The sequence below is a fragment of the Phyllostomus hastatus genome, unplaced genomic scaffold (assembly GCF_019186645.2).
Source record: "Phyllostomus hastatus isolate PE091 unplaced genomic scaffold, TTU_PhHast_1.1 phas_contig_40, whole genome shotgun sequence".
Taxonomy (NCBI): Eukaryota; Metazoa; Chordata; class Mammalia; order Chiroptera; family Phyllostomidae; genus Phyllostomus; species Phyllostomus hastatus.
In genome coordinates, this window is record NW_025333872.1 from 77,532,970 (window position 1) to 77,553,368 (window position 20,399).

At 38.7% G+C, this 20,399-nt stretch overlaps 1 protein-coding gene and 1 pseudogene across 1 annotated transcript in view; both read right to left on the reverse strand.

Moving 5' to 3' along the window:
• AHI1 (Abelson helper integration site 1) overlaps positions 1-20,399 on the reverse strand; it is a 188,783-nt gene that overhangs the window by 44,326 nt on the left and 124,058 nt on the right. The gene's annotated exons all lie outside the window — the stretch shown is intronic.
• LOC123821428 lies at positions 4,383-11,741 on the reverse strand (annotated as a pseudogene).

A 20,399-nucleotide genomic window follows, 5' to 3' on the forward strand; every position in this document is an offset into this window, starting at 1 on the left:
GTTTATCTAGAACCAAGCATGGGGCAGAAGCAGAAGAGAGGAAAAGGAGGAACCAGAAATCCTAATCACTCATTAAAGATGACACATTTTTTTTTTGGATGGCAGTACTTAAGTGGTCAGCAGTGCTGAGAAGATCAATTATCCTCCGTCACCTGCAGGCCCACTGTGTTCCTTTCGTGATGAAATCTAGTTTCAAAAACTGGGGGTTTATTCCTTTTGTTCCTAAGGCTGGCTTTGGTGCACTGAGCCAGCACAACTTTGATGATCTTAAGTAAGTACGAGGTCAGTGTATGCCTATTTGTCTGCAGCCAAAGGTGGCTACTGAGAAGGAGAGTAGGAGAGATTCAGCTTGGGGAGGAGAATCATTTAGGAAGTCCCACATCAGGCTTAAATACTTGTGTGAGCTACTGACAATTTGGAATTCATCAAACTGGAGTCAGGAAACTTTCCCTGATTTTTCTACCAGGCTCTGTTGGGAAAAGAAGAGTCCCTTCAGAGGTACAAGGGTCCAAAAGAACTGTGAGAGTCTACATTTCAATTTTCCTATTACAGTACCCATTGATTATCTTCATTACACAATCAAATACAGCACACCAATTTTGCACAGCCCCTTGTTCCTTGGAAACATGTTCCATATTCTGTGTTCCTATCGTGGACTACATTGTGTGTGTCCCCCCAAAATTCATACATTGAAGCCCTAGCCGCCAACGTGACTTTATCTGAAGATAGGACCTTTCAGGAGGTAATTATGATTAAATGAGGTCATACAGGTGGGGCCCTAATCCAGTGGGACTGGTGTCCCTGTAAAAAGAGGAAGAGATACCAGGACCACACGTGCACAGAGAAAAAGGCCCTGTGGGGACACAGTGAGAAGGAAGTAATCAGCAAGCAAGCCTAGGGCAGGGCTCAGAAGAAACTAACCTTTCAGCCTCCAGATACTGTGGCCAAATGTACTTCTATTGTTTAAGTCCCCTATTTTATGGCATTCTGTTATGGCAGTCCTGGCACACTTAAGAACCCTGCAACCTGATGGTGTCAGATGAATCGCTCACTACCAGCCCATGCTGGTACTGCAAATGGGCAATGCCATACTCGTATCCATTGTGGGTACTTATCAGCCAGTACAGTATTGTGTTATTCACTATTACAATGCTACCTTTCTGATGCAGAAACAGTGTCCTTGGCACTGAACTCTACAGCCAACATCCAGGAAGGTGATGACTGGGGACGTTACATCCCTCAAAGCAAAGGAACAGTCTTAGGGAGCATATTGCCATCATACCATTACTGACAAGTATGTGCAAGTCTGCTACACAGGAGGAACCAGTGTGTTTCCCATGCCAACAGCCCACGTTCTGGAGTGGAGTTCAGACCATTCTCCTACCATACTGACGGCAGCCACGTGGCTCATGAGTATTCTGGAATGTGTTTTTCTCCAGTATGTTATCTTCTCATCTGAAGACCCCTTCCTCTCTTCTGAGCACCACTGTGAGTATACACGGTGACTTCTTTGCTTGTTTCAGTTTGGCAGTAGAGTGTGCATAAGACATGTCTCCCCGATCTTCAATTAGATTTTGTTGTTATCTCACCTTTTAGGATAAATTAAAGCTCCGGGAGAAAGGCGGGAGGCAGCAGATGCCCTGGAGCCTTTGGCTTTGGCGTGACCGAGCTTCTGCAGCATCGCCCCAGTGAACAGGAGACGGGGTCTGCACCCTGAGGAGGCCGACCCACGGGACAACAGACCTGCTCGGCCCGTCCTGCTCGGCCCGTCCTGCTCGGTTCTCCCCTGAAGACAAATACTCTCGACACTGAGTCACCACCAAGAAACGTTTCAAGGTGCTGATGACCCAGCAACCATGGCCTGTCCTCTGACGGTCCCTTAAATTTCATTTTCCTCCTGCCACCTGCTTCCCCATGGGACCCCCTGAAACCAAGCTCTTCCATCTGTGAGTCTGGAAGCCTTCTTACCAGCCTTGCTCTTTGGAATCTGGTGTCATTGTTACCTTTAATCACATGTGTGCCCGATGATCGTATTTTTGACTCACTGCCAGGTTATTAAAATAATTTGAAAGAAAAAAAGTTAAAAGTTGAGAGACACAATCTCATCAAGAGGTGTGTTTTGAATTAATACTGTTTCTGTTTTCTTCTTTTTCTGCTAGTTTTTGTCATTACGTACTACGCCCTGCACACAGTGGTCTGGCATTACAGGTATGACAATATCTTTGGCAATAGGCTCCGGAAAGCTTTTTGCGATAGAAGTTGAAAACATGCGTTTATGAGTGCATGTTGGTAATGACAGGTCTGGGAAATGAGATGTTTTGCAAAGTCCACTTGGTCACATTTTGTCCACTCTTCATATATTTGAAACAGAGTTCCTTCTCCTTCTCAAGTTGTCAAAGCTTGACAGCTTGCTTGGGCATAATCATGGTGGACGTGCCATTTGGGGGACACTCTTCAGTCTTCACAGCAGTGCTTGCCAGATGCTGTTTTTTGGTTTAAGCAGTCTGCCAGGCTGTTGTAAGACATCTTGGTGAATTCCTCTTATATGAACTTCTGAGAGATTTTTTTTTTATTATTATAATTGTCTCTGAAAAATTCTCAAGGGTTCTTGAAGCTAATGTACTGAAGGAAGATTAACCGGTATTGTTCAGTAGATGTTCCTTACAACTTTACCCATAATACAATGTACAAATCAATGTTCATAACTGCCTCAAGTCATCAACAAGCTGAGTTATGATGAATAAACTCACGTTTGAGCACTTTCTCCCCCAGCACTGCTTCAGCTGGGCCAGGAAGGGCCAGGGAGCTTCTCGGTGCCAGCCTGTAGCCAGTGTGGCACCAGGATCAACCACTTTCCCTCCGCTTCTCCTGGCCTAACTTAATTTCAGACTTCTGGCATCCAGGAAAGCGAGCGAACAAATCCCTGTTTTAAGCCACACCAAGTTTGTGGTAATTTGTTACAACAGCCCTAGAAAACTATGCATGTGTATTTTACTTTGGTGAGTGCTAGATTTTCTTGTATTTCTTCAAAGAGTCTTGGACCTTTTTTTGGCCTGTAGTTACTTGAGATCATTTTGACCCTTTCTAGGTTGGCTTTTAAGTTTTGTTAGAGCAGATTCAGAAAGACTTTCTCTTAGGACTCAGAACCCCCCAATTTTAGGGTATAAATTTCCTCCTGATAGTTTTACCTGATGCCCCATATATTAGAAGATTTTTCCATTCTGGATGTCAGGAATGTGAATTATTCCCATCCTGTTATGCAGCCTACTAATTTCAAATGGTTCCTTTCTTATGAAGTTTTATCTCATCCATGTGAAGAGCAGCACTCAGCCAAAGGCTTGCTGAGTATTACCTATGGTTACTGGCAGGATTGCCAATTAATATAGGGTGAAATAAAAAGTAACATCTTAATAATAGTATATGCCAGAAGCCTTGTTACAGTTTAATGTACATTAACTAAAATGTGTACATTTTTTGTGTTCATGATAAATGCAATTATGACCTTATTACATCTTTGGCATCCTTTAAGAAAGCATACTAAGACTCAATATAGAAATATTTAAGTTACACTTAACTTGTGATTAGGTAATAACAGAGCATCTGTTCTTTTTTATCTCACACATTTTCTCCTCGGGTATGGCCCATCTTTTGTATGCCTGGACCAACTTTTGGTTACGTAGCTGGCCCTGTTATTTCACCACTCTGGATAAACTGAAATAGAAAGCAACTTACATACAAAACAATTAATTGGAACAACGGGAAAAGGTATTTCTTTGTGCAGATTACATAAAGACTATGTAGAAATGTGTATGGTCAAGCCAGGAAGTTCCATTTACAGCATGGTTTGTTACATGGTTCAAACATGATGTGATTGTAGTTTTTTAAACTATGGAACCCTTGAGAGATTGTATCTTCTAGTTGAAATAAAGTATTTATAATAGATTATGAATTCAGAGTCTGCTGTTTCTCGAACATTTAGGAAACAATGAATTTTATAGAATTTTATAGAATTCTGAGAATACGGTTATATTTAAAAATATATATCTAATTTTTTTTAATTTATTGATTTTAGAGAAGAAGGGAGAGGGAAAAAACCCCACTGATTTGTAGCTCCACTTATTTATGCATTCACTGGTTGCTTCTTGTATGTGTCCTGAGTAGAGGCTGAACCCCAACCTTGGTGTATCAGGATGATGCTCTAACCAAGTGGGCTGCCTGGCCAGGCCCAGGAAAGGATTTTTTTACTCCCCGTCTTTCACGCTTTAAACTATTTCATTATTTTTCATTCATTATGTATACATTCATTATTAATGGCACATATAGCTGTACCATTTCGTATGCTTTCTCAGAGAAATGGACCATTTGCTTGGCCCTGATATTTCTCAGCTAATCAAACAACAGTTTGTATGTCTTGATCCTATTCATTTTTTTCCTGTGTATTTCTTGGGAGTTAAAATGGCTCTCACAGCCTCACCAAATACAGTCTACAGTCCCTTCTGGGCTAAAACTGAATGCTGTACAAAGCAGCATGTTCCTATTTCTTTTACGGCTTCTACTCTTGTTCCACAAATATAGGTTTTTCTTTCATATCATTCAATCTTGCTAAAGTTTTGGGGTCACCTCAGAGATCAGTCTGAGCTACTATTAATAAAAAGGGCACGTAAGACATCAATCAATGGATAAGATAAAGGTCTCAGACAATCACCATCTTCCTGCGTTATCACACTTTTCCTTTCGGGCTATGTCAGAGTCCTAGGAGGTACCACTTGCCCCCTAATGCTGATGCTGACTGTGTAGTGGTTGAAGATAGTGGGCACTTACTCCTCTGCGAAGGCACCATTGGCCTAGCTCACGAGTAGCATGTTTTGCCCACTGTCCTGTCACCAACCACCAGGCATGGGAGAATCAGTGCCTTTGGCAGTGAGACAGGCTGCTACCAGGCAGCCCCTGGGCATGGTCCCAGTAGCCTCCCCAACTATGCCTACCCACTGCCTCCTAGTAATTAATTAATAAGTGAAATAAAATAAGCTTTAGGAAAGTCTTATTTCTCAATAATGTCAGTAAAGGAATATTTCGTATTTACTATTAAAATAGAAAAATAGGGCAGATTAAAAAAAAGTAAGTAGAGCCCTGACTGGTGTGGCTCAGTTGGTTGGGGGTCCTCCCACAAAGTGAAACGTTGCTGGTTCAATTCCCGGTCAGGACATGGAGGGTTGCAGGTTCAGTCCCCAGTTGGGGCACATTTGAGAGGCAACTGATTGATGATTCTCTCTCACACTGATATTTCTCTTCCTTTCTTTCTCCCTCCCTTCCCCTCAGTCTAAAAATAAATACATAAAAATCTTTAAAAATTCCAAATTGTACAAAGTACATTATTAAATATTCAAATGACCACTTGACTATTAGTAACATTGGGACTCCATTTTTACTTCACCAGAGGAATAAACAAACATATAGTCCAATGTCTAGCATCATGTGATATAAATATATAGTCTTTCATGATTAATTCCATGAATATTATGTAAGATGATCTTAACGATATTTGTAAGAAAGAAACCAAGGTCCTGTTATTTTTAATTGATCTTATCTGGGTAATAACAGATTAAGAAAACAGAGATAAAGAAAGTAAATAACTGCACAGAGTTTATTGTCTCCGAACCAGACAAACTCTCTGTTCCTGTCCTGCTGTAAAACGCTGGTGTATGTGAACCCTAAACACTTCACCAAACAAATGTTTGAAAATATTTGATTCCAAATACCTTTTGGTAAAGTAAATACCAAGAGCAATGGAAAGAACACCATGCTAGGCCTCAAGCCAGTGAGCTTCCAGCTCTGTCTGGCCCTCCGAAACTGAAGTATGTTACAGGCACTCAGACTGACTGACTGTCAACTCGGGATTGAACAAGATGATAATTAGGTCTACTCTCCAGCTTTAAAATTCTATCACACCAGTTACTCCAAAAACTATTCCAGAAAAACAGCATTCATAAATTTGAAAGTAAATTCAAAAACTTAATCTGGTGGATAACAGTGTAGCTGTATTATTTGTAATCATACATGAATTGGAAAAGCTAGTGTTGATTGCTTCAACACTATACAGGAAAATCCAATAGTAATAATTAAAACAATAATGATAGAGCATTTCTTCTGAATTGCCACGTGGAAATACTTCTTTCTTCTTTGACAACTAGGAATAACCTGACCTTTGGAGTTCACAAATAAGCAACTCATTTTATAGGGTGATTAGTATCAATTAAGCCTTTTTTACAGACATCACAATTCATATACTTTGTTACAATGAATTAGTAGTTCTTAACTGAAAAAGGCTCTAATGTTTATCTTTTTATTGGTTATTTCCTTAAAAAAATCAAGAGCATGATGTGGACCTCTATAAACTAGACTACATACAAATTTTTGTTGTTGTTTTTAGCCAAGAAAAATTATAGTGTACTTGAATCTTCTTTTTTGGGAGGGATAGTAAACAGAGGATTATGAATCACTGGTTTACATGAGAGTTCTCAAAGTGAGGTCTCCAAACCACAAGAGGCACATTACCTGGAAACTTGTTAGAAATGCAAAATTCTTGGGCCCCTTTCAGAGCAACTGAAATCACCCAGTCTGGGGATGGGTGCAGCCGTCTGAGTTTTAAAAAGCCTTCCATGTGATTCTGATTAACATGTAAAGCCTAGTCAATACTTTATTTCAACCTTTTTTATAAAACATGTACACTGTTTTTTGCACATAACAAGTGATGCAACTGAATGGGTAAGAAACAATTTAAAGTCAAATCTTATAACAAATTGTTACTGGCAAAACTTTAAAGTTAAGCCCATTCCTCCTTCCCTTGTAGCTTTACTTATCTTTCTTAGTTTCCCTCTTGTCTCACTGAAATGCTGACCAGCTCCCGATTTGAGTAATTTAACATCTACTTCATCATTTTTTCAACAAGGTCATGCTCAAACCACAACTAGGAGTCATAGTCACGACTTCTTAGGTTTCCCTACAGCCTCTTAAGGATTAGCAAAAATTTTAAAATAAAAAAAACAAGCAAAATTGAAAAACTAAATCTGTTTATCCAGCTTTGTTGAGCACCAATAGGTGTCTCAGCTACTCTTGCAGGCTGGCAAGGAAGCACTAGACAACAGAGAGAAACCTCTGCCTTTAGGAGGCGTCCATTTTATCCGCTGCTTAGCTGGTTTTGGTCTGGTAGCCCTTTTTAGAGAGACACACCTTTAATCTCTCTTCTGTTTATCAACTTTTAGGCTGACAATAAATAGTAACAGGGTGAATACCGATATTGAATATTAAAATAATTTACGAATTACGCCAGAAAAGCATACTACATTTATCTTAATGAAGCATGAGTTATGACTAAATTTAAAATTTCTAGTAAAATAACTAGATACAGATAATATTTTTAAACAAAAATAATTCAAGTATTTGCAAGTAACATTCATAATTTGCAGATACTCACTTTCAGTAGTTATAAATTTTATACTCCATAGTTTAAAGCAGTGATTTATAGAGATTACGTACAGGAATAAATCCCTTATAATGAATGAAATAGTTTTCTTTTTACCCTACTGCTCTTGGTTTTACCCTTGGTTTTATTTACTCATAGTCACAAGTGCTGCGAGAGGTAGTAAAAATCTTTATAAGAAAATATATAAACATACAAACTTGTAAATATTAAAATGGAAACAAATTATTAAAGTTTTTAAGAATATAAACACATGAATACATTAAGTATTAAAATATTTGTGCTTAAATATATACATAACAGAGATAACAGACCTATTAAAAATAACATGAGGTCTGGAGACAAGTCTTTTGAGAACTGAAATCAAATCTCTTTGATGGATCATGGCATCTCCAAGGCTTCCTGAGTACCAGCTCTAGGTGCAGTTGTGGTCTTTGATATCTCCAGTCTGTACGGAAACTTTTGAGAACTATTAGGAGCACTCCTAAGGACACTTGTTAAATTCAGAAACAGAATTATACACACTTTCTAAAAAGATAAATATCTCATCCCTTTGATAAGTGTCTTCAGTGTGTGCATATGTGGCCCTGTGCACACACAGCAGGGGAAATAAAGAAATGAAGCATACAGTTTTTGACCTGAAAATGCTAGGATATAATTAAGAAAAACATATTGCTTCAAATATTATATGCTTAAAATATTTATTCCTAGTTTAGCATAAATTAATATCTTTATAATAATCTGTTTTATGAAATATTTTATTTAAAAACAAAATATCTCATTTAAATGTTTTAGTTTCATTCAACCAAGGTCTTAAAAGTCACTAGTTCTAAAACAAATATATAAATCTTAGTTTGGGTTTTTCTCAGCATCATGTACATCTACTGTTATTATTTAATCATAATAACAGTTAATAATCTGCTATGCTATGGATATGTTTGTGTATCTGGATATATCTAGAAATACATGTATCTACCATTTATTTAATGCTTACTGTGTACCAGGGATGTGCTAAGTACTTATATATATTTTATAACGTATTATATACAGTGTATATAATATACACTGTAGTTATTATTATACAGTGTATATAATACCTATTATACAAAATATATCTTACACTATGTAGTTCATATATATATTTGTATCCACCCTTTGGTTTCTTAATTATAAACTAAGAGAACTATCATTTATCTAAATCACACAGTTTGGCAGATTCTAGGTGTTAGCAGGTCTGCTTTTCTCTTAAGGCTATGCTGTTAATCATTAAACCTACATATTTAAGTTGAAGTTGGAGGTCTTCATGTAAACAAGTAAATACGAGGATGCTAGGGCCAATGCCTGTGATTTTCCTTAAGAGTATGCCCAAAGAAGGGTCTTCAGGACTTGGTATTTTTATAAAGAATGCACCTAAAGATCATAACAGCACTTTTCTTCAGCTTCTCAGTCACGGTTTGCTGAGGCCACCAAAATGGGAAATAAAAATTGGGCTAAGATGACAGTTTATGTATGTATATTGTCATGTATATCTACGTCGTCACTGCAGTTTATATTTAAAGGTGGAGGGAATTACTGAAATGACTATAGGTAGAGTTAGCTGGGAAAGACTTCCTGAAAAAATTTTGAGTAATAAATTTAAATGGAAAGAGAAAAGCATCTTATGATGCTGACAGCCAGACATCACTATTTAACTGCGTATCCATTTAAACACCTTGTCTATTTCTAATTCTAACATCAACCCAAATACTCTAGGAAAAACACATGTGCACATATGTGAGCATGTGCTCTAGTGGAGAAAAAAGAGAATAGAAAGTAGACTTCCAGCCAAAATGGAGGCATAGGTAGACGCACCGTACCTCCATGCACAACCAAGACTGGAACAACAACAATTCAGAGGCAGAATAACATCCAGAACTGACAGAAAATTGATCTGAATGTAAGTCGGACGGCCAAGAAGTTGAAATAGACCCGTTCATCCAGACCGGTAGGAGGGGCGGAGACGAGCAACCAGGCGCGGGTCCCAGCGTGGACAGCAGAGAGAGTTGGGTGCATAAGGCATCCGGGGGCGCATAAGGCATCTGGAGCGCACAAGACCACAGTGGGTGGACCCTGAGTACACAAGTGGCAGCTGGCAGACCCAGTGAGGCGGCGATTGTGGAGCAGGGCAGAGCGCGCAACCCAGGATCCCAGAGAAGGGACTGAGACCCCACAGAGAATGGAGCAACCGCCATTATTCCCTCAACCCTGCCCCCACATACAATGTCACAATCTAGTGACCTGGGTGCCCAGCCCTGGTGAACACCTAAGGCTCCACCCCTTACCGTAACAAGAGTGACCAGACCAAAAAAAAAAAAAGAGAGAGAGAGATGGCTCAAACAGAAGAACAAACCAATGCCCCAGAACTCATCCTTTTAAGCAACCGAGAGATAGCCAACCTACCAGATGCACAGTTCAAAACACTGGTGATCAGGAAGCTCACAGAATTGGTTGATTTTGATTGCAAATTAGATGAACAAATGCAGGTTACGATAAAGGAAATGAAAGAAAATGCACAGGGAACCAATAGTGATGGGAAGGAAACTGGGACTCAAAACAATAGAGTGGACCAGAAGGAAGAAAGAAACAACCAAACAGGAAAGAATGGAGAAATAAGAATTAAAAAAAAAAAAACAAGGAGAAGCTTAGGAACCTCCAGGACATCTTTAAACGTTCCAACATGTGAATTATAGGGGTGCCAGAAGGAGAAGAGGAAGAGCAACAGATTGAAAATGTATTTGAACAAATAATAAAGGAGAACTTCCCCATTCTGGCAAAGGAAATAGACTTCCAGGAAGTCCAGGAAACTCAGAGAGTCCCAAAGAGGTTGGACCCAAGAAGAAACACACCAAGGCACATCATAATTACATTAGCCAAGGTAAAAATGAAGGAGAGAATCCTAGAAGCATCAAGAGATAAGGGGACAGTAACCTACAAAGGAGTTCCCATCAGACTGTCAGCTGATTTCTCAAAAGAAACCTTACAGACAAGAAGGGGCTGGAAAGAAGTATTCTGAGTCATGAAAGACAAGGACCTATATCCCAGATTGCTCTATCCAGCAAAGCTTTCATTTAGAATGGAAGGGCTGATAAAGTGCTTCCCAGATAAGGTCAAGTTAAAGGAGTTCATCATCACCAAGCCCTTATTTTATGAAATGTTAAAGGGACTTATCTAAGAAGATAAAAAAAACATGTATAGTAAAAGGATAGCAAACTTACAATTATTAACAACCACACCTAAAGCAAAACCAAAAGAAACTAAGCAAACAGCTAGAACAGGAACAGAACCACAGAAATGGAGATCACATGGAGGGTTAGCAACAGGGGAGTGGGAGGAGGAGAGAGGGGGAAAAGGTACAGAGAATAAGTAGCATAGATTGTAGGTTGAAAATAGACAGGGGGAGGGTAAGAATAGTATGAGAAATGTAGAAGCTAAAGAACTTACAAGTATGACACATGGACATGAACTAAAGGGGGGAATGTGGGTGGGACAGGGTATACAGGGTGGAAGGGAGTGAAGGGGGGAAATGGGACAACTGTAATAGCATAATCAATAAAATACATTAAAAAAAGAAAAAAAGAAAGTAGAAGCATGAGGAAGAAACTTAGTGAAAGATGCCCCAACTTTAACCACCTAATTGTGACAATGTGGAGATGTGGACAGTTGAATAGGATACAATAAAACTTACCAAACAATATGTCAAATGGCAAAATAGAAATCAGCAAATAGAACTTTTAAGAAGCAAATAAAAATTTCTGAGCTTAGAGACAAATGAGGGAAACACTTCCGGAATGTGGAAGTAGTAAAAATTGGCTTTTTCATAAGAGCATGGACACTGGCAAAAATTGTCAAAATCAACTTTTTAAGAACTCTGACAATCAGCCAAAGGTTTATAACAATCTAAAGAGCAATGCAAGAAAACCAGATCCCTAACTCTTGGTAACTGTGGCAAACAAGCTATGTGGAGTTTTAAGCTGCCCTGCTGTCATTATCCTCTTGCCAGCTCCACGGCAGCCTTCGAAACCAACAGACTCACAACTGTGGTAACTCTGGGAACTAGCAGGCTGGCAGTCCCAGGAGAGGACAGGACAGGTTCACAGAGCCTCCAAAGCCCCATCTCCAGAGAAGTGGCACTACAAGACCTGTGTGGCAGCTCCTGAAAAGCTCCATTCTCAGTGCTTGTCTTTATTTGAGGCAACTCAGAGCCAGCCGTGTGAACAGCCATATCCCTGGGGCATTCGTCAAAAACAATCGGTTGCAACTTAGGTGGTAACAGAAGTTGGGACAAGTAAAGGGATGGCCAGAAAATTAAAAGGAAAATGCCACATCTACAGGATACTCTGAAAAGCTCTGACACATTCTTGGAACCCCAGAAGGCCACAAGGGTGTGCCGGGCTGTATGTGTGCCTGCACACAACCAGAGAAGGCTCCACTCTTTCCCCTCCAGCTGACCTCCGCAGTCCGCGGGAGCAGAAAGTGAAATCCATGGGAGGCAGAGCTACAGACTCCTGCCGAAGCACTGAGAACACATCCCAACACCACGCACAGAGCCCCCCGGGAAAAGGCTGCAGGACTGGGTTCCAGGCCTTTCAGGAAATCTCCATCTGGTCTTCAACTGAACACCAAGTGGACACTTCAGTGCTTGCACAACACAAAAATTACAGGCTTCCTATAGAATTACTCCAGGAAACTCACTAACTGTTAAATAAGTAGTAACAGTAACAAAAATGATAAACCATGGAAGGGTGGGGGTAAGGGGTTTGATTTCCAGGTTTGTCACATTATATTATCTCTAATGTCCAGTTAGCAACAAATGTTTTACAAGACATTTAAAAAAAAACAGTAAAGCATAACCTTCCCCAGGAATTCAAGTAGTCAATAAAAACTGTCCCTCAGAAAGCCCAGATATTGGATTTACTAGACAATGAGTTTAAAAAAATTTTATATATATTAAAAGATCAAAAGGAAACCATAATTAAAGAATGAAGAGAGAGTATGAGATGATATCTCAGCAATGGAAAGTATCAATAGAAACTTAGAAATTATTTTTAAAAAATAGAAATTCTGGAGTTCAAAGGTAAAATATGCAAGAGAGTGGCTGACTCAACAGATCTGAATTGGCAGAGGAAAGAATCAGTGAAGATTTAGGATAAGCAAATTGATGTGATCTAATCTGAGCAACAGAAACAAACAAAAAAAAGAATTGGCAGAAGTCAATATCCTTTCCTAATAAAAACACTCGACAACGTAAGAATACATAGGAACTTCCTAAACCTGATAAAGGCTATACAAAGATGGTGGATATTTTTAAATGCTGTTCCTGTATCTATTGCGATTATTGTGTGGGCTTTGTCCTTAGTGCTATAATATGACCTATTACATTGACTGATTTCCATCTGTTAAATCTGCCTGTCATTCCTGAGACAAATCCTACTTGGTCATGGTGTGTAATCATTTTTATATGTCATAACTCTGTTAACTAGTATTTTCACTGATGCTTTTACATCCATATTCATAAGAGACTTTGGTCTGTAAAGTTCTGGTTTAGTTTTGGGATCACAGCAATACTGACTCCATAAAACAAATTGGAAAATGTTCATTTCTCTTTTAATTTTTGGAAGATTTTGTAAAAGACTGATATTATTGCCTCTCTAAAACATTTGGTAAAATTCACCAATGGTGCATTCTGTGCCCCGGATTTTCTTTGTGGGAAGTTTTTGGACTGCGACTTCAATCACTTTATTCTCACAAGTCTACTCAGTTTCTTTTTCTTCTTCAGTCAGTTTTAAGTTGTTTCTTTTTATGGATTTGTCCCTTTCATCTAGGCTATTTAATTTGTTTGCATATAGTTGCACTCTCTTATAATCTTTTTTAAGTCACTAAGGCCAGCAGTGGTATCTCCTCTATCTTTCTGATTTTATTAATTTGGATGTTACCTACTCCCCATTCCTGGTTCAGTCTAGCTAAGATTTTGTTCATTTTCTTAATCTTTAAAAAAGCCAATTTTTGGTTTAATTATTTTTTCCTATTCTTTTTCTATTTGCTATTTCATTTACTCCCTTCCTAATGGATCTGCTAACTTCGCTTATATGTCTAAAAACAAAAATTTATTTCTACATTTTGTATAAGCTCTTAATCCAATATACACATATACAATAATATGTTTAAAAATATGTCTAATGTATATAGTTATATAGTAAAATAACTTGCCAAGTTAGAGAATTGCCAAAAGATCTAAATAGATTCTCCAAAGAAGATACACAAATAGCATTTTACAAGATGCTCACATCATTAGTAATTAAAGAAATGCAAATCCAAATCACAAGGTTCCACCCCTTACCCACTAGGATGGTCATAATAACAAATAACAAGTGTTGATGAGGCTGAGGAGAAACTGAAACCCTCATACATGACTGGTGGGATTGTCAAATGTTTCAGAGCCACTTTGGAGAACATCTTGAAAGTTCCTCAAAATGTTAAACCTACAGGTAACATGACGCAGCAATTCCACTTCTAAATATATACTGAAGGGAACTGAAAAAACACCCACCCGAAACCTCTATGTTCATATAACATTATTCATAACAGCTAAAAATGGAAGCAACTCAAATGCTCATCAACAGATTAAAGGATACATAAAATATGGTATGTCCACATAATAGAATATTATTTGGCCATAAAAATGAAATGTTGACGCATGGTACGACATGGAGGAACTTGGAGAACATTATGCTAAGTGGAAAAAAGCCAGATACAGGTGATATATATCATATTACTGCATTTATATAAAGTACCCATAACAAGCAAATCCACAGAGACGGAAAGTAGTTTAGCATCTGCCGGGGGCAGGGAGAGCGAGCAATGGAGGGGGTGACGACTACTGAGCACAGGGTTTCTTTGTGGGTCACACGGAGTATGTTTTAAACTTGGAAAATGGTGACGGTTGCAAAACTCTGTGAACACATTAAAACCTAATGAATTGTAGACTTTAAAAGGGTAAATTTTATGCTATGTGATTTACAGCCAAATGAAGCTATTAAAAAATCATAGGAATTGTGGTCATGAAGGGCAGAGTTGGTTATGATGAATAAAGCAAGAAGAAAAAAATTCGGAGGAGACCATCCCTCTCCATGTCAGACATGTCAGACAGGAGAGCCTTGATTCTGGCTAAGGAAATGGAAATGTAGCACAAGGAGAAAGCAATATACAAGAGAAACAGACATGCTTAATGTGTCGCAAGGTTTTGCTGGTAAGAACTTAAGCTGCTGGCAGTACAATACCAGTGACAGAAAATTAAGGTGGAAAGGCTCGATGAAGTGTCTGGGGAAGACAGCAATTTTATTGAGGTGTACTCATTTTTATGTTCTTCAGCTTATCAAATGGTTAACAGTCTAAAGTGCCTAGTATAAAGCTTTTTCTAATATAAAGAAGAGGAAGAATAATTAAAATTAGAAACATCCACTGAGGAGTCACTCAAACTTAGGTGTCAGCTCAAACTTAAGGGTATATAATGAGCTTTATAACTAGGTCTCAAGGAAGAAGCAAAAGAAGTCCAATCACCTCATTCTTGGGTGATACTCAAAATTACCTTCTCATTCCCTCACTCCTGCTCTTCAAACAGCTGTCTGTGGCATGTGGGTAGCATAGTTTGAAGTGTAGCAGGTGTTTGTAATTTCCTTTCTCAAGGTCACAGGTGACTCTGCCAGCGCACTAGAAAAACCACAGCTTCTGGGCCCCTTTCTTCCCACCAAACCCCAAGATCCCCTTCTCACATCCAGATTACTCTCTGCTACTTATGTCTTTAACTCACCCCACAGCTATTCGGCTGAAGTGCCACTACTCCTGAGAAAGTTAAGCCTTTCTCCACTAACCTCAAATCATCTCTGATTAAAATTTCTTGGTGGGTGGATGGAATATCCTCCAAGAAAAAATTTTGAAATTGCCTTTCTTCGATAACTTCCAGGGTAGATTGATCAAGAAGAAGGAGACTGTACCGGACTATGTCTCTCCTGAAGTCAAGACCTCCATGACCCTCTTCACCTGTCACTCCGGTCAGCCTTGCCAGCAGTGCCCAGCACACCCTTCTGACCACACCCTGCCGAATCCCACTACGAGGCGCAGTGGTGACATAACGATTAGAGGAGAGGGTATACAGTATGGAGCAGAGCTTTTAAAAGTATAAATTGTTTTTTAAGTGTTAACTGCTGTTAATATTACCTGAACTGCTTCCAATTTCCATAGAATCTGCTTTGTTTGTCTGAGTAGCATTTGAGCTTAAAGGCTTATTCACACGAACTGACTCTGCTTTTAGGGAGTTAATATTGTTGGCTCTTCTACGATAAAGCATTAACACATTCGATTTAACTGTTTCCAGGAGACCCTTCAAGACCTTTTGTGTTTCAGTTTCCCACTGGGAAATAACAATGCTTTCATCTTATGGAATTATTGTGACATTCAAGTGAGAAGATAACCTACATAGAATACTTTGTACAGGGCCTGGCACAGAGTAAGTGCCAATAAATGTTAGGCATACTTATTATTATTCAATTCTTAAAGTTCTACGAGTTATCATAGAGAAATGGTGCTTTGTAGTCAACTTTCTCTAACCATCCACAACTACAAATGTGATTATATTTTCCAAACCTGATATAGATAGATCTACTAACTTCCACTCCATTTCTGAAAACAAAAACTTATTTCTAGTTTTGTTAAAGTAAGCTCTGAATCCACAAAGTGCCCCCAGAGAAGTCTGTTCATGTTGCCCTAAGATACCACTGGGCAGAGATTTGGTGACAAGAACACTTTAGGAAGTCTCATTAAAAACAGAACAAAAAGTTTCATCTCCTTCTGGAATTTATCTCTATCTTTACGCGTCATACTAATCTGCGACCAAGTATGTGGTTACACGAACAGGAGTCTGTGTCACTGACCACCGTGCTGCTCCTGGCCGGAGAGTGATCTCTGACGGCGACCAGATGAAGAGCAGCACAGAGCGAAGACACTGGGCCAACTCTCAGAGAGAATCTGGGAACATTAGTAGTGGCAGTTGGTCGATGTTCCTTTAGGCAGGAAAAACAAGAGCACTAGGTTCATAATTTTTTATTTAATTTCTCCCCAAATTGGGAATATTTCATAAGGCGATGAGGGTTAATTTTTCTCTTTTCGAAATAATTGTTTTCTTCATTTTATGGCATGATCTATTCAAGTTTTGGTTTCTTCTATGGCCTATATTAATGCTTCCTTAAGGGGATCAACTTTTATATTAATTGGCAGGAAAACTTCAAGTAACCACCAAATCTTATTTTAATAACTATGCCAAGAAATGCTTTGAAAGTGCAATGCCATGGAATGCTGAAATTGCTTTTAAATAATTACACTCCCCAAAGAAAACGACATAATAAAAACTTAAATTGTGCACAGAAAAAAAATGTTCACTGTTACTGTTTAATATTTTTCTAACGCTCTGAATAAAGACAATTATTAGTAAGAAGCATTATTAAATTTGTCAACGTTACAGAGTTTGGAAGAGAGTTATTCCACAGATGAAAAGATTAGGATTCGAAAGAGTTTATAGGCTGGTTATCGAGTCAAAACAAATTAATGAAACTGAACAGGTATAAATGGACAACTTTGCACTTGAATAATAATAGCCAAGAGATTACTGTTGGGGTTACACACTGTAATCAGTACTTGAAACAACAGAACAACACTAATAAAGTGGTTGTTATCGCCATTCTAGAGATAAGGATTCTGAGGCGCAAATATATAAATAATAGGAAGATATGTCTTGATAGCACATCTTTAAAACACCAAGAAGTTATGGCAGGTCGAAGTTCAGTATCAACACAGTATCCAGATTACAGAAACCAGTAAAACCACTAGGTTTTCATATCGCAATTAGAACACTAACTCCAGTTATGGATGCCCCTTTTTCAAGGAAAGCAAACAAACAGAAATGGAATCAACATAGGTTAAGATAAGTAAATGGATATGATATAGATATTCTCAAATATCTTAAGAGCTGCATTTATGGAAGAGGAAACTGATTTGCTCTAAAATGATCTAGAAAAAGAGTGCAACAAAGACACTAATCATTTGTAGTAAAGTACAAAACCTGAGGTAGTAAAAAACAGTGTTTTAAGGTAGAATTCGTTTTTGTTTTCCAGGAAAGAATGTCTCCGCAAGTAAAGGGACTTTTTCTTTAGTAACCGCTGACACATCTTTCTCACATGTTGAAACTAAATGACTGGAAATGTGTAAAGATTAGAAATGTCTCAAAACTCTTCTCACAATATCCCATTATTAGCAGAAAATGTGGTCTTTGGAAAAGTTTTGATGCAAATATCAGGAACTCCAGAAGCTCCCAGGCAGCAGCATGTTAATGAGAAAAGGCAAGAACCTCCCGACTCCCTGTGTGCTAACTGTGTGATCCCAGGCAAGCCTCTCCCCTTCTCAGTGCCTCGGTCTCGTCGCTTGTGGGCATAATCCACCCACCTAAGAATTATGCAGATGAGAAGAAAGTAGATACATAGATATATTGGTAACACAGTATTAAATACATATATACCATTAATCTTCACAACAAGGCATTGATAAATTAAATGATAATTTTGCATTATTTTTAAATTGAATTTACTGGAGTGACATTGCATCACAAAACATGCAGGTTTCAGGTGTACAACCCAAGCAAAGTCTCTTTCTGTCCCCATCTCCCCCACTTTGCCCACTCCCACCTACCCCCCCAAACCCTTTTCTCTCTGGCTATCACCACTCTGTTGTCTATGTCTTTGTGTTATATATAACAAACATATTTTTGCTTAATCCCTTTACCTTATTTCATGCAGTCCTCCAACTGTCCTCCCCTCTGACAGCTGTCAGTCTGTTCCCTGGGTCCACGCCTCTGTTCCTATTTTGTTTGTCAGTTTATTTTGTTCATTGGATTCCACAAATAAACGAGATCATATAGTATTTGTCTTTCTCTGACTGGCTTATTTCACTTAACATACTAATTTCCAGGTCCATCCATGCTGTTGCAAAAGGTAAGATTTTCTTTTTTTTTTTAAACTGCCATGTAGTATCGTGCAAATGTACCATAGCTTTTTTATACACTCATCTACTGATGGACACTTGGCCTGTTTCCAGATCTTAGCTATTTTCAATAGTGCTGCTATGAACATAGGGGTGAATATATTCTTTCGTATTAGTGTTTTGGGTTTCTTAGGATATATTTCCAGAAGTGGGATCACTGGATCATAAGGCAGTTAACATTTTTAATTTTTTGAAGAATCTCCATACTGTTTTCCCTAGTGGCCGCACCAGTCTGCATTCCCACCAACAGTGCACAAGCGTTCCCTTTCTCCACAGCCTCGCCAGCACTTCCTGTCTGTTGACTTACTAATGACAGCCATTCCAACAGGTGTGAGATGGGATCGCACTGAGGTTTTAACTTGCAATTAATTCTCTGATGATTAGTGATGTTGGGCATTTTTTCATATGTCTACTGGCTAGCTGTATGTCCTCTTTGAAGAAATGTGTATTCATGTCCTTGACCCACTTCTTAAATTGGGTTGTTTTACTGTCTTCCTTGTGTTGAGCTGTTTAAGTTCTTTATATATTTTTGAAATTAGCCCTTTATTAGATGTGTCACTGGTGAGTATGTTCTGCCATGCAGTAGGCTGCCTTTTCATTTGGCTTTTTTTGCTGTACTAAAAGCTTTTTAGTTTCATGTAATCCTATTTGCTTATTTTTTTCCTTGCCCAAGGAAAGGCAAAAAAAAATTGCTATGAGAAATACCTGAAATTTTACTGCCGATGTTTTCTTCTATGATTTTTATGGTTTTGTGACTTACATACCAGTCTTCTATCCATTTTGAGTTTATTCTTATGTATGGTGTAAGCTGGTGGTCTAGTTTCATTTTTTTACCTGTTCCCAACACCATTTATTGAAAAGACTGTCTTCACTCCACTGTATACTCTTGTGTCCTTTGTCAAATATTAATGACCATAAAGGTGTGTGATTAACTTATTCAGGATTGTTATAACTGGAAATATAATACTAGTTATTAATAATATGTGTCGATGCTTCGCAGAGTGCTCAGACTGTAGTGCTGAACAAAGCATGCAGATCCCTCTCTGGATCGAGTACACGTTTTACCTGGGGAGACATTTGCTGAGATCTAAAGAAACAGAATTAGGAAAGATCACAAAAAACAAAGATGTGTCATTATAGACCAAGGCAAAGATCATCCACACCCTCATACGATTACTATGCAGAAATGCAAAAGGTGGACAGTGGGGAAAACTGATTAATTTGAAATGTGTTGTTAGAGAAGAGCTCTATGAATACCCTGGACCATCAGAAAGATGAACACGTAGGGTCCTAGAGCAAATTAAGCCTGAAACATGCCTGGAGGCAAAAATGACAAAAGTGAAGCTGTCCTACTTTGAACACATCATGAGAAGCCAGGGTTCTTTGCAAAAGACAATACTGCTAGAAAAATAGAAGGCAGCAAGAAAAAAGAAAGACCAAATATGAGCTGGACCGACTTCACAAGAGAAGCCACGGGCAGGAGTCTACAGGAGCTGCACAGGGCTGCTCAAGACAGGACCCTGTGGACATCACTCATTCACGGGGTCAGGAGGAGTCGGAGCCAAATCAATAGCATGTAACACGGACAAAGAAAAAGCTTGTTATGCAAAAGTGTGCATATTCTTCACAGAGACCAAACGTTCAAAGGCCTATGTGTGAGTAGGTAACAGCCTGGCCCTGTTCAAGAAACTTAGCAAAGGGTGTCATAAGGTGATGCTGAGGAGGAAGGCAGAGATCAGACTGTGAAGGCCCTACAAGCTCCTGGGAGAGGGTTTGCGTTTTATTTTAAATGTGG